The sequence below is a fragment of the Opisthocomus hoazin genome, chromosome 1 (assembly GCF_030867145.1).
Source record: "Opisthocomus hoazin isolate bOpiHoa1 chromosome 1, bOpiHoa1.hap1, whole genome shotgun sequence".
In the NCBI taxonomy this organism is placed as follows: Eukaryota; Metazoa; Chordata; class Aves; order Opisthocomiformes; family Opisthocomidae; genus Opisthocomus; species Opisthocomus hoazin.
Genome location: NC_134414.1, coordinates 96,869,343 through 96,884,359, shown reverse-complemented (window position 1 = coordinate 96,884,359; position 15,017 = coordinate 96,869,343). Strand labels below are relative to the sequence as shown.

Here is a 15,017-nt window from a genome sequence, read left to right as displayed (position 1 = left end):
CTTTACTCTAGACACATCTTCCTGACTTTTTTGTAATGATGTTAATTACTTCAAGTACACAAAGACCAAAAATGTTACTTCTTTTTGTAACTAAAACAACAATAAATGGATTCATTCTGTATCCTACTTTATGCCTCATCAAATAAAACTGCTAGGCATATTTCAGTGACAAAACACACATTATTGACCACAGTGTAACAGGAAGAAAGAAAACGGAGAAAGTCAGTTTGACTTTTAGATTCAATACTCAGCTTACGGTGCTCACATTGAAAATGACTCTTTTGATTTATAAATGGAACTAACTCAGTATAGGAACTATTCAGACAGAAAACATATGGAATACTAGAGGGCCATTTTATCAAGATACTTTTCTAGCTGCAATTCTTAGACACAAACATGCAGAAAATTGCTTTCTTCCAAAATAGGAAAACAGGTCTCTTAGATTGCTGTTCACAAAGAGAAAAGGGGAGCAGAAATAACTACATTTTTGTTCTGCTTAAAAACGAATGTAAGATAGAATTTAAATCCCAACCTGAGGCCTTTCAAAGATGGGTAGTAATAACTACCATAAGCATTAAATCTTTTAAAAAAAAAATAATCACACAAAACCCGGGACATTTTCATCTAGAAGTTATTACGGAACTGGATTTAATAATGAATTCCATTCCACTTTGAGTTAATTGTCTTAGCTGAAAGTATTGAGGTTTAGCTTTCAAATTCTTCATTGCATATACTACTTTTTTAAAAATATGAAAAAAAATAGTGATTTCAGAGCCCTGTCTGATACACTGGTTCTCACACAGCTGTCTAAGAACTGCCCTGATTACTCAGTGCCAGCTCTCCTTTTTTCCAGCTGCTAAATCCCATTAGAAGCAGCTAAAAATATATTAAATACTTTCCTAATATTACTTTTCCGTATAATCAATTGTTGTAGTTATCATACGGATGACAGGAGACAAAAGAACTGGGTCAGCAATAAAACGAACTCCTCTCAGAGATGTGTTCAGCGAAGTTAAAATATGTACAATCTTTGATTTCTGGGGTAATCAGGCACCTAATACCCGTAAGGATTTTTTTTCCTAGATTGTTGAGCAGAGCACTGGCTCTGCTATGATTAATTGTGAAGTTTCAAGACTGATTAATTTGCCAGTAGCACAGTCCTGGTCTCAAATCTATGACTAGCTACGGGCAGATGAAAAATACAAAGTCTCTGCAATTTCTGCTGGAACACTCCCGCTTTGAAAGTGGGATGGTTACAGACAAATGAAGCAATGGCCACATGACAGTCTTCCATTACAGTCCATTGCAGAGGAAAAGCATCATTTCCAAACAAAAATAAAAGATTGGTTGCTGCTGAACTGAAATGGAGCCATGGAGCTTACTCATACGATGTTACACAGGTTAGCCAAAACACCCTGGAGCTGTAATACAGGGAGTTTACAGACAGACTGTGAGAAACAGTAGCGGAAAGGTTTGACTTGGATGTTGATCTGAAAGATCTGGAAGCAACAAATGACAGTATGAATTAAGACAGTAGCCGGACAACACAAAAAATCCTGAACAAGCCAGGGCCAGTATGCATGAGGATCAACAGCTGTACAAAGGGCTATTTCTTACATTTTAAGTAGGCAAGAGACTAGATAGAACTACTGGAACTATTCATTGGGTCCAAAAGCACGCATTCATATTATGAATTTTTGCTGAGGAATGCACATTTCAGCATCCTGATACTAATTCCAATCATAGGATAAGAATCAGTCTCTGTTAGGCAACAGTATTGTTGCACCCAGATCCTGTTTACTTCTGGTTTTGCATCTTGCCTCTCCAGAAATACTAGTCAGGCTTGGCTTGTTTTCAACGCAGGGATGAGAGTACAAGAATTCCTGAATTAACTTCACGCAACCTCTGACACAAGAGCCAAGGCCTCCATGATGTGGAGTCAGTAATGGCCACACAAGATACATGCCCCCTCCTTCCACCCCTTCACTTCCCAGATCTCAGAGTGACAGCAGGTGGTTACAGGAACTCTGCATCTGCTCGGTTAATTTCTTTGCAACGGTGTTTCTGTGGCTCTGATGAATAGCGATAAGAAGGAAAAAAAGATCTGCATAAGACAGATGCTACCTAAACAAAGAAAAATATCTGAACGCAAAAGACCCCACGAAACCCAAACCATGGTATTTATCATTTGGGAGGAGATGCTTCAGACCAGCTTACACAGGCACAGAATCATAGAATGTTAAGTAAGGGACCTTAACGATCATCTGGTTCCAACCCCCCTGCCATGAGCAGGGACACTTTCCACTAGACCAGGTTGCTCAGAGCTCCATCCAGCCTGGCCTTGGACACTGCCAGGGAGGGGGCAGCCACAGCTTCTCTGGGCAACCCGTGCCAGGGCCTCACCACCCTCATGGTGAAGAATTTCTTCCTAATATCTAATCTAAATCTGCCCTCTTGTAGTTTACAGCCATTCCCCCTTGTCCTATCACGGCACACCCTTGTGAAAAGCCCCTCTCCATCCTGCCTGTAGGCCCCTTCAGGTACTGGAAGGCTGCTGTAAGGTCACCCTGGAGCCTTCTCTTCTCCAGGCTGAACAGCCCCAACTCTCTCAGCCTGTCCTTGTAGGAGAGGTACTCCAGCCCTCTGGTCATCTCTGTGGCCCTCCTCTGGACGGGCTCCAACACATCCATGTCCTTCTTATGTTGGGGGCTCCAGAGCAGCACTCCAGGTGGGATCTCATGAGAGTGGAGTGCAGAGGCAGAATCACCTCCCTTGCCCTGCTGGCCACGCTTCTCTTGATGCGGCCCAGGGCACGGTTGGCTTTCTGGGCTGGCCCAGCCAGGGGATGAAAACACCAGCGCACGCCCACGAAAGCACCCGGGAGGCTCTGCCTCCACAGGCAGCCTTCAGCCCCCAACGACGCCAACGAGGAGTCCACGCTGGATCAGCCCGAAGCCCGCGCTGCGAGCGGAGGGACGCAGAACTCCCCTCGGGACGGCACCGCACGCCGACAGCTGAGGGCCGGAGCGCCCCACGCCGCCCTCTCCGCGCCCAGCGCCGTCCCCCGCGACGTTAGGGCCCCGCCGGGGGAAGCCCTCACACCGCGATGCCCGCTCCCACCGGCTCCCACCGCGGCCCTGGGGCCCGCTCGGCCCCTACGACGCCCCCGGCCCCGCAGCCCGGCCGCCGCCACTCGCGTGGGCGCGGCCGCGCGCGCCCCTCCATCCCTCGCGCTCCGGGAAACCTCCGTCGCACGGGCTGAGGAAGGCGGGGGAGGGACGCGCCGCGAGCACACGGAACAGCGCCCCGGCCTAGGGCCTCCCGCCGCCTTCCTCCTCCTCCTCCTCCTCCTCCACACCGGCCGCGCCGCCTCCCTTCCCGCCCCCGCTCCGTGGCCGTTCGTTACCCAGCCCCCGCCCCCAAATCTCGCGAGGGCGGGGGCTGGGCGGCGCGCGGGCCGCGCCATGTCGGAGCCTGGGCCGGCGCACGCCGGGCTCCTCCCCGCGCCGCGCGCTGAGCGTGCGGCCCCGCCCGCCTATCCCGGAAGCGCTTCCCCGTCGCGCGCCACTGTCCAGGCCCCCCCTTCCCCTCCCCCCACCCCCCCGCTCCGCACGCCCTCACCGGGGGGGCACGCGCCTCTCCCTCGCCCCCCCCCCTCCCCCCCGCCGGCTCGCGCCCAGGAGGAGCGGGGGGGCCCGCGCGGAACGCCTCGCGTGCCGGTCCCGTCCCGTTCCCCCCCCCAGCTGTCGCCGTCCCGGAGGCCCCGGGGCAGAGGCGGGCGGGCGGGCATGCAGCCGCCGCCGGAGCCGAGCCCCCAGCGCAGCACGGTGAGGGGGGGGGGGGCGTTGGGGCTGCCCCGCCGCCGGGGGTGCCGCGTCAGGGTGGGGGGCGACGCTCGGCGGGGTGACCCCGGCCTAGGGGGAGGCGGGCGGGGGGGGGGACGCGGCCTGGGGTGGGGGTGTCCGGCGGGGCGCGGGGGCAGGGGCGCGGCGCTAGGAGGGTGCCGCCGCCCCCCCCCGCCGCTCCCGGCCCTGGGGCTGCCGCACGCCCACGCACCGAGCAGGGAGAGAACTTCGCTCCGTGTGTTTGGAGCCCTTCGGGGGGGGGGGGGGGGGCGGGTTGGCCGCCCGGGACCTGGTGCCCGCTTAGCAGGGGCTGCTCGTCCGGTGCGGGAAAGAAAAAAAGGGGGTTAAAAAAGCAAATAAATTCACAGCTGTCGCCGCCCGCTCGGCGTGCGGGCTGCGGCGCGGTGCTGCGGGCGCTGTGGCTCGGCCCTGGGGGCAGAAGGCCCCGAAGGTAGCGAGGCCTTCCCCGCGCTCTGTCCAGAGCCTGCTCTGCGGGTCGGGTTTTAGCTCTCCCCGGCTGCCGGGAAGCATAGCTTGGGGTTTCTGCTGGTTTGATGTGGTTTTTTGGTGTAGGTGGCTGTGGTGGAAGGATGCTCCTCTTCCTCACGGCTTGGTGCCGTTCCGGCGTCGGCGCCTGGCTGTGCGGTTGGTGCGTTTTCCCCTCGGTCAGATATGACTTTGCACTGCGATGCTGGCTGTTCTTTCCCTTGCTTTAGCAAGGAGAAGGCACGGAGGGGAAAGGCGGTTGCTTAGGTGGCTTGAGAGGAGCTGTACTTAGGAGTTTGGTAGAGAATCCCTGTCACCAAGAAAAAACGGAATGGCCCGGGTGTGCCACACTGGAAGGTAGTGGGGAGAACTTAAGGCAAGACACTGTGTTCGGGTAAATATGCGTAAAATTGTCTTTGAAGGTTTCAGTGGTAACCAATTTCAAGTTGCCATTAGTAGTCTATTAATAGCTTTATAGCTGATGAATACAGTAAATATGAGCTAAATAAAGACATTAGCTAAAAAGATAGCTATTTGTAATGCTTTTATTATAGCCTCATTTCAAGATTTTTCAGCTTGATGTTGTACTGTAGCTTTCCTTTTCCCCTATTCTTCCGTTCTAAATAAATATTGAGAGTGGATAGGCCAACCCGTCCTGCTGATGTATCGATAGGTGTCTGTTATTTTTAGTGCTGGTGTTCACTCTTACAAAAATGAGTAGTAATTCTTTATAGGCTTATGCTCTGTAACAGGTCCACTTGACCAGTTTTGTTTTCCTAGGCTTAGTGTGAAAGAACTCTTAAAACTTACCAGTAAAGCCTGCATGGTCAAAGATCAGTGTCTGTTCTGATAGCTTTAGTTTTGTTTTCCAGATCTGTGAGAAGAGTAATACTTTCTTCTGCGCCTTTTCAAGTATATTTTCAGTTAACACATTTCATGTAAAAAGAAGAAATGTTAAATTCATTTCCTCTTGGTAGTGAGAAAGGAACAGGATTCTTAAAGTATTTCACAACATTTCTTAAAGCCTGCCCTTTATCGTGTCTTATGAATTCTGTCAGTTGATAGCAGCAGTCTGAAGGGTGCCATAACACCCTGTATTAGTGTGTATATAGACTGCATCAGTTCATCCATAAAATTACTAATGTATCAGATTTTGCATGTTAGTAAAGGATAATAAAATCAGCACTTGAGTCTGCCTTTAATCTTAAATCTTTTGATTTAGGTACAGTGAACTAGATAAGTGTGGTGGATGCTTGTTATGAAACTAGACTTTTATGATGTATTTTTACCTGGCTTGGGTCATAATTTTTACTGTAAGTGACTGCAGAAAAATGTAAAGAGGGTATTATGAGTTCCGTGTCCCTTCTTTCTCCTTGTTTCCTGGATCTCATCAAGGCTCCTTTTTCCTTCCATTAGTCGTTGTTTTGAGGAAGACAAGATAAGTTGAAGAGGTATTATGAAAACATGTCATCTTTTCCGCCCAACTTTGGTGATTATGTCTATGCTGATGTCTGTCCATTGAGTTGCAGAGGGGTAATGGTAAACGAAATGGTGAAGGATTCCTTTGAAGTGGCCCAAGAGAATATACATTAATATGATTCTTAAGGTTATGGGGTAATAGCTTTTCTCTTTCTGTCCCCCCTCAAAAATTCTGTGGTGCTTAGATGAAGTTTTTCGTTGCACTGGTCTGTGGATGCTTTCTCCTGACTGTCAACCTGTGATGATTTGCTTTGTATGTGTTTTTAAATAGCATAAGTAGCCTCAAAGTATGACCTGAAAAAGTATGCTTGGTTAGGGCCAGAGTTCAGTGGTTCTCTAGGTACTGCAGTACATAATAAATGCAAAACTTAAGAAGAAGCTTTATTGAGTTATTTTTCAAAGAGCTGTATCTTCAAGTGCAATGTTAGTTCAAATCTTTACTTCTACAGCTGCAATGTTTTAGAAAAATGACTAACAATACAAGCAAAAGCCTTTGATTTAGTTCTTTGACACTGAAGATTTTTTTTATGATTAACCAAACATTGAGTAAAGCATCAAATCTAGTAAACTTTGGATAATGTCAAGTCTGTCGTGTAAGCCTAGTTGTCCAACTCAACTATGGTAGGACGCATTTTGCTCTAGGAGTGTCTGCATGATGCTCTTCTTTCCACTGCTGTGAGCTGAAGTAGGTGCAGTGCCTGGTGTGTATGTACCTGTGTTTGCACTCATAAATGTAACTGGAGGTATCTGCGGTGAGGGAGTTATTTTTGTTACATGATACATTTAAAAGGCAGGTGACATGGAGAGTGAAACTAAGAGAGTTTATACAAAGCCGGAAACTTTTTCATAAGCATCTTTTGGACTATTTCTGACTGGAAGTGTTTCAAGTTACAAGGTAGAAATCTCTGTGACTTGTGGTTTCGCAATATTTTTTGCTGTTGCTGTTACTGTCTTTACTCAAACAGAAAAATAAAGCTAAAGTGGAAATTGGCGCTGGTGCCTAAGTGCAGTGACTGATATTAGGGTATTACTGGTACTACTTTCAAATCCCTGCCAAACCTTTCTGGTATTTGCCCTTTTTTTGCAAGTTGGAGCTGTCCTTCAGCTATCTAAATGATGTAAATTTTCTGTAGACTGTTATTTCTGTGTGGGCATAATAGATTAAAGTGTTGTCTGGAGGGAGGTATCAGCTGTCTTGTTCTTGTGAAAGACCAAGAATCGTTCTGTTGAGATTGAATGTGTGCTGATGTCCTGGTGTCAGTTTGCATGTGTGAAGCATTCTTTCCAAAGGGAAAGATGACAGTTTTGAAATACTTGTTTAGACTCATGTATGCAAATGCTGAAGGTGTTGGTTGAAAACATTTCTAGAATAGGTTCTTGTACTTGGCCAGATCTTGAAGTATCACTCAAAGTTGTCCTTTGAAATGCTTTCGGATTGTGAATATGCTAGTAATGCTATGCAAATTTGTCTCTCCAGCTTCAGACAGACAGTCTAAGTCTGACCTGATAGCGTAGATGGTTCGGTGCCACTGAGTGTCCATTCTGAGTATCTCTTGCTCTGCGGTGGATAGTTGGTCAGCGACTTCTGTGCTGTGTCAGTCAGTGCTTAAAAGGTGGCACTGTGGTATTAGTATCCAGAAGACTCATGTGCACAACTACCAGAAAAAACATCACTGAAGCCTTTTTATTGACATGAGAAGCAGAAATACATCTGGCAAAATTCAGTATGTAATAAGAAGGTGAGACACAGTTACAGTGTTGCTAATAAACCTTACAGGTCAAGATGGGCTGTGAGGGCTTCATGTCTGGGCATTTCCTTGTTCTTTTTCTCTTTTTGAAGATTAATTAGACTGGATAGATCACACTCTGTGTGTGTCTCAGTTTAATGTCAGAGTGGAACTAACGTTTCAGTATTCTTACACCCCACTGATGACTACATTGAAGGTTTCTCCCTCTTCAAGTACTGTTTCATAATAGCCAGCATGGCACTGTAGTATAAAAGTGAACAATGTCATCTCTGTTAAGGTTATGTACAGCTTTGTGTTCTTAAGAAGCATTAGTTCTTGAACTCCAGGTGGGCTTTATTTTATTCAGGGCCAGCATTTAAAGTAGTGATATTTTAAAAAATCTTCAGTGTATTACCAGGTTTCATCTTTACCCAGTTCTATTGTGAAGAAAATTACTTCTCCTTTTGCTTTTTTCAGAGAGTTGTATAAAGCAGGATGGCTTTGTAAGCAAACGGTAAAGCTACAAATAGAGATAAAGGTTGTTCTGCTATAGTAATGTTCAGTAACTGAACTGTCAGGCTTAAGTATAGATGTTTTCGTACCTGCATGTGGGCTTGCTGGTGGATAATTAAGATTTTTTTCTTAAAAACGCGTTTCAGCAGAGTATGTTCAATCATGTTCCACATGCAGTGCGCTTTAATGAAATACTTGCTTTCAGACGAAATTGCGTATCCACTAAAGTATATATTAATTTGAAAAGTGGATCAATTTCTGTGAAATCATGGTTGATCTAGGAATACTTTTAAAAGAAAACATTCTAATACTACCAGTATTTGTCTTGGATGTTGTGGCAGAAAAAAAAATCAGATACTTTTCTAAAACGTATTCAGTGTTGACTGTTTCTTAGCAGATTTGGTAACAAGATCCACAGCAGTGCTAGTGTTTTAGTCTCATTGCAGCTTTAAGCTTTTATGTTGCCCTTGTTTGGTTCTGTTCTAAGGTAATTTGTCCTGAAGTCTCTCATATGTTTGAAAAATTTGTACTGGTTTATAATGTCACAACTTACTGAAGTAGCTGGCAAAAGTCTTGTTTTGTTCAATGTATGTCATAGCGTTTGTCACATTGGTATAAATTCTCAAGTGTAGTTCTTTCTGTTCTGTGGGGAGTATGTATACTTTGGCATAACTCGAGCTGTGGACATTTATTCGTAGCACTTGAAAGAGTTGTGGATTTGTTTTCTTTATTTTTTGGCATTGGGCATGGGATCAATAACAGTTCAGAGCAAGTAGAGAGTGTTACTGGTTTTTTTTTGTTTTTTATTTTCTAACGTGGAAACGTTGTGCAAATTATGAAAGGAATGTAAAATTTGACTTTCATGTTGATGTTCTTGAAGATCAGCTTGCAGAAGTAGTAAGCCAGACACAAGGTATTTTGTGGAGCATTGCTGTTGAAATGTATCTGCCTTTCCTTCCTGAAATTCTTAAGATTATCTTGATGGAATAGTAATTCTCACCGTAATCCTGCTTAAGTTAGATCAGAAATGACATGTCCAGATAAGGCAAAGTGTTAATTTGGTACAATTTCACTCTGTTACTTAATGTTTGCTCAAAAAATGTTAATAGGATAAATTTCTACTAGCAAGCACTTCTACATCAGGTATCATCTTTCTTCCCATTGCTGACTTTAAGATGGTAAAAACTTTATATTGTCTTTTGGGTAACTCTACTGAAGTGCCACTATATGTCCTTTCCTGGTACAAATCAAATTTTAGCAGCTAGGTGATCTGGTAGTGTACAGATGTGACTTCAGTAATCTTGGAATTGCCGAGTATATGTTGTAACTGAACTCAGAACACTTATATGAAATTATATTTGAAAAGAGACATTTTTGTCAGTGCTTTTGTAGATTAGCATGGGTTTTTCAATTTACTAGTAAGTCTCAAATGGACAGCATGGGGTAACAGTTTTTTTTAGTCTGGGTCTCTGCTTCGTTTCCTGCTGCTAGGACAGCATTGTGAAAATGTGGTTATAAAAGTTTGCTTGCTGTTCCTTCTTCGTGAGCATCAGTGTTTTATGCACATATTTCAAAACAGATCTCACTGTTGGTCTGAAAATGCTTCATGTGTTGTGAGTTTAGGAGCTTTTTGAGTCATTGTTCAGGACGATGTATGCAGTTTTTTACTTTCTTGCTTCTGTATTGAAGATGTTGGCCATCAATGTGTACCGCTTTCAGGAGCGGGTAGTGACAGTGACATAAGTCCATGTTCACATTCAGCTTCCTTCTGTGTTTATTTGAGCTTACTGGCACTTTCTGTAGCAAACATATTCTTTTACTATTATTTTCTTGCAGTATCCACTTTAAAGAAAGATGGGACAGAAGGGGGAAAGCAGTTTCTATCATATCTGTTGCAGTGGAATGAAGTTTATAAGTGGCAGAATGTAGACCCTCTTAAATGAAATCTGCCCCTTTGCTTTCAAAACCCTTTCTCGAGGTACTGTAAATGCTTCTTTTGCTTTAAAGAAAGTTCGAAGTTAAGTAAATGTTTGACCTGACAATCCTTTTCCAGATTTGGGAGTTGAGGTAAATGAGGCTGAAGGTAGCCTTAGGCCTAAGAGAGACCTAAGTAATATCAGCTTTTTTGATCTGTCTTCAGAAATGGTCTTCTACTGTACTAAAGAAAAAAAAAAAGAGAGAAAAAGAGTCAAAAAGTCACCAAAGTGTTGAAGTAATTTCCTTCATCTAGGAGGAAGGTGTCTGTGAGAGGGAGATGAATTAGTGGTTTCTGTAAGGGACAACTTTACATTCTCCAAAGACAAGAAAGAAACTTGCTCTCAGCAACTCTGTACAGCAGGTCTTGGTGTTTTAGTACCTTTAACTGAATGACATCTTCCTACAGCGATGTGAACATGGAGGGATCTTCACTGAGCTTTCCTGTTGTTACTCTGCGAGAAACAAGTACCAACAACACAGACGTTGCTGGTACTGTGACAAACAGTACTTCTATTTCTGGAGGAACACCCAGTCACTTGAAAGCTGTTTTTCCCTAACTAAGACCACTTTCTGTAAAAGTTATAACAAACATATGTGGCAGGTCTCCTAAAAGCATATGTTACCCAAGATGTGATCAGGGCACGGAGGCTTGTGTTGTTGGCTTCTTATCTCTGCAGTTCAATTCTGGGCTTTTCATTTCCAGAAGTCCTGGTGCAGTTTGTTCTCAGGTATGTCCATTAGTGAGAGGTCAAAACACAGCATTAGTGGACAGGTGTCTTCAGACTGGTGGAGGATTCCCCTCCTAGAAACAACAGAAGAGATGAGGGAAGAGGTGCTACTTCTCTCACCTTTTAAGGAATTAATATCTTCTCAAAGAGAAAATTCTACTTACTCCTCTGGTGGTTGGGAGTGGTGGAGAAAACTATTTATTGCCAGTCTTGGACTCACTGAGACGGTCCGTGTGGGGACTGCTTTTCATGGACTTCATATCTCTAAGAACTGGATGAAGGGGAAGTGGTGTCAGGGAACTGACAGGAAAGAAGTTTGACTCTGTTCTTCTGTGAATTCAGTTAAAAAAAACAAAACCAAACAATGAAACCCCCAGTCCTTTTCTGGTCCTGTCTTTCCCCCCCGCCCCACGCCCTTGATTCCTGTTAAAATCTACATCACAGATCATTGTTTAGTCCATCTTTCTGTAAAGAAGTTTAAAGAATTCTCTTAATGTCTCTTGTTTTTTGAAAGGTCAGAAAGGTTAGGATTTCATAAGTACTTAGAGTGCTAGAAGAAGAGGGGAAAGAAAAAGGTTTAAGTATTTTTTTCATTTGTGGCCTTTGATTCACAAGGTAAAGAAGTAATTATGACATTAACATTTTAATATCTTGTTCTTATGTTTTTATTATGTGATAGAACACAGATTCCAAAAAGTACTGATGTTGTGCTGTCATGACAGTGGCAAATTTCTGCTTTCTGCTTTGGGGCTACTCTGAATACATTTGCCTGAGCATAATCATTGGTCTACCGGATCCACTTGTCTATATACAGAATATTTGAGTTTAAGGTATGTCAGCAGTATTTTATAGTAAAAGCTACTAATATTTTGAATTAATTCCTAAATGCTACTTTCTAAACTGAGCGTGTTTATATACTTTTTTTTTTTGCTGCTGTTGGTTGTATTGCCATCAGTAAAAATGGTTAAGATGACTGCCACATGCTTATGTAAGCTGCACTCGTTGCTAAATGAAACTGTTTATGGTACAGGCTATTTAGTCTGTTCAGAAAATGAAAATTCTACATGCTTGGGGGGAAATGCATTTAGACTTGCTTAGACCTTTCTTTTTTTCTGCTTTCCCTGAGTCTTTTTTTACTGCAGTTGTTTGGAGGGTGGGGTTATTTGTTTGGTTTGTTTTCCCAGCAAGTGTATGGTATACTTAAACTTGTAGGGCAAGTTATTTCTGTGTGTAGTAGAATTTGTGAATTATGTAAATATGTTACATAATCATAAATTTAGTTTTTATTAATCTATAAGAAATTTCAAGCGTTCAGAAAAACTTCATGTTTTGGATTGTTTGTTCATGAGTAGCAATGATCCCATGTTGTGTAGTATGAGCATCTTAGTTGCTTGGTTACCTGATAGTATATTCAATGTGAAAGAATGCTATTAGAATATTATCCAGCAGACAGGTATTCTACAAAAAAATTGCTTGCTTTTTTCCAGTCTTCAGGAAGTATTGTGATAGTTATTTCAGGAGTGTGTTCTTAATAAGCAGTAAAATGGTTATATTTAAATTGTATTAAACAGTATTTAACTAGGGTTCCTTTAATGGTTAATTACATTGCTAGCTATGAAAAAAAAGAATGCTTAAACATTAAATGAGTTTACTAAGGTGTAAACATCAAGATTGAATTATAATAGGTTATTATTGTGCATATATTGTGTTAGGTTTATGAAATAAGTTACATAGTCAAACATGAGTAACTTTTGAATATATTAATGTAATTGTTAAACTTTTTAGGAGGGGTCTGTGGGGATTGCAAACTTCTTTTTAGGTGTTTTAATTCTTTCATGAGGAAGAACTTCTCCACTCTGAGGGTGACGGAGCACTGGAACAGGCTGCCCAAGGGAGGTTGTGGAGTCTCCTTCCCTGGAGATATTCAAGACCTGCCTGGACAAGGTCCTCTGCAGCCTGCTGTAGGTGACCCTGCTTCGGCAGGGGGGTTGGACTAGATGACCCACAGAGGTCCCTTTCAACCCCGAACATGCTGTGATTCTGTGGATTAAAGGCATATCACTTCTATGCATCTCATATGAAAATACTAACATTTTTCAAGCACAGTATAGCTGTTTTGCCCTTCTGCCTCTGTTCTGTGATTCTTCTTATTTGCTAATCCCTGAAATTAATTCACATCTAATTTGGGCTAATAGCTTTGTTCTTACTGTGGTCAAGGCTAAGAATTCTTCCCGATTCTTCCAAACAGAAAAGAAAATTAAGACTCAGAAAGGCAGGTTTTCAGGAAAGTTGGAAACAGTCAGCCCTTCTCAAAGGTTTAGGTTCCTGGCTTGCTTGAATGTAGATTAGTTGGATTTCACAGGGATGCTGATTGTTCTGTCATTTAACCTTGAAAATAAGACTTCTAGAAATGTTATCCGTTTTTCTTCAGTGTCTAAAACACTAAGTGTGACCACCCAGATATACTGGCTGCAGCCAGAACTATAGGTTGCATAGGTGGTTGCAACTATGAGGTGCCCGTGTGTCCCAGAAGGAAATCTGCTAAATGGAATAAAAAATTTGTGACTTGGGCTGCTTTTGTAATGGGATAGTCTAATTTGTAGTAGTCTTTTCTGTCTCACCTAAAGGGTGAGCAGGTCTCTCTACTTTTGAGGTCTTCCTGGTGAGATCTCATCGTGACATTTTGATCTAACACCCCTCTCTTGCCCCTGACTGCCTGCTTCTGTATCCCTGTTTGTGGCACAAGGTTTCATGGGGTTTTGAGGTGAATCAGGGAGGTGATCCAAATTGAGCTAGTATTTAGGGTTTATAAATCGAAGTTCAGCTTTAATAATGTTCAGTTCGCCATTTGGTCCCTAGATGTTTGTTAGTGCATTGGGAGGAGCAAGCATTCAAAGGAAAGGAGAAGCAAATTCTTTTTTTCAGTGTTTTTGCTGTTTTAAAGTGATTATGAAACAGCTAGACAAGACTTCCTATGTGATAATTTGTCTTGTGGAAACACCCAGAGTTTGTGCTATAGCTAAGCATTTTATGACGATATATACTTCCCTGGACAGAGGTTTTTTCCTCCAAAACTTACTTCCTGAAGTTAAAGGGTTTTTGTGCTCGTTTCAGTTTTTAATGTTTTTCAGACTTCAACAACAATAGCAAAACTCCCTCTCTTTTTCTGGGATTGCTGCTGTTTGTTTGGTGTTTTCAGTTGTGACACTGTATGCTGGGTGAAAAAATGGATGGATTTGGATGTTCAGTATTTATTTTCCCTTACAACTGTATATTTCTGCCTCTCTGCACAGAGGCATGTAGACTGCAGCCCTATGCTCCCTGTTAAAGTTTGTAAGAAACTTGATATTCGGGTGTAGTTATGTTTGTAGTTTTTTGTGGGGTTTTTTTTCAATTTTTCTTCTGTTAAGTATTTTGCACTTCTGATGTTTAGGAATTTCTTTTCTTCTCCCTTTTTTCTGGAAACAGCATTTGGTAGCACCTTAATCAGAAGTTCTAATGTTACAGAATTTACTAGTTAGTTAAGTCTTTCTTCTGTCTCCTAGACTAGCCTAGGTTATGTATATTCAGTTATATAGTCTTCTCTAAAGAGACGTATTTGTTTTACACTGGTAATTTAAAAACAGACTTAAAAGTGTAAAATACATTTAAAAGTTCAATTTCATTTCGGTAAAAGTGGTTGTATATGTTCCCAATTTACAAAATTATTTATAATTTTGACTTCTGTTAATGAAATTTCCTTTAATTCTTTGACTCTTATTTGAAAGTAATAATTTCAATTTTAAAAGTTGATTTTTGTAATAAATTATTAAAAATTCTGACCCTGCATACAATTTAAGCATGCTTGTTATTCTTCTTTCATGATGGTGTTCAATAAGTGACAAGTTTGGTGTACATAGTGAACACTTTGACATGAATAAGTAGGTGGTCAAAACTATAGTGTTTGAACTTGTAGCTTAAATGTATGCCTGTTTTTCTTTATGTGCAGTTTCTGTTTATTCTGGAATCAGTTCAGTTGAATTGAGCATGTGTAACTAAATAAAGAATGTCTCTACTCTCACATATACTTGGAAATTTGTTTATTATAAAGGCAGTGTCTCATTAGAAGAGTATTTTGTCTGTGTCCAGTTAATTTACTGTTCAAATATGCAGAAAGTTGCTCTTCTGATCAAAGTGAATTGTTGGGTGTATAAATCTGACAAATTATCAGAGTAATAGAGATCCTGTATTTGAGCAAGTATGTACAGAGTTGAACATACGTT

At 42.4% G+C, this 15,017-nt stretch overlaps 1 protein-coding gene across 9 annotated transcripts in view; it reads left to right on the top strand.

Annotated features, from left to right (window-relative positions):
• Window positions 1-3,602: 3,602 nt before the first annotated feature.
• TAB3 (TGF-beta activated kinase 1 (MAP3K7) binding protein 3) overlaps window positions 3,603-15,017 on the top strand; it is a 50,483-nt gene continuing 39,068 nt past the window's right edge. For 3 of the 9 annotated variants that reach the window (XM_075430141.1, XM_075430065.1, XM_075430074.1), the window contains exons 1-2: window positions 3,604-3,827; window positions 11,435-11,585. The gene's annotated coding sequence lies outside the window, so the exon portion shown is untranslated. Of the gene's footprint in view, window positions 3,828-9,886; window positions 10,029-11,434; window positions 11,586-15,017 lie in introns of all 9 variants that reach the window. The other 6 variants (XM_075430113.1, XM_075430102.1, XM_075430091.1 and 3 more) reach the window with 3 other exon arrangements.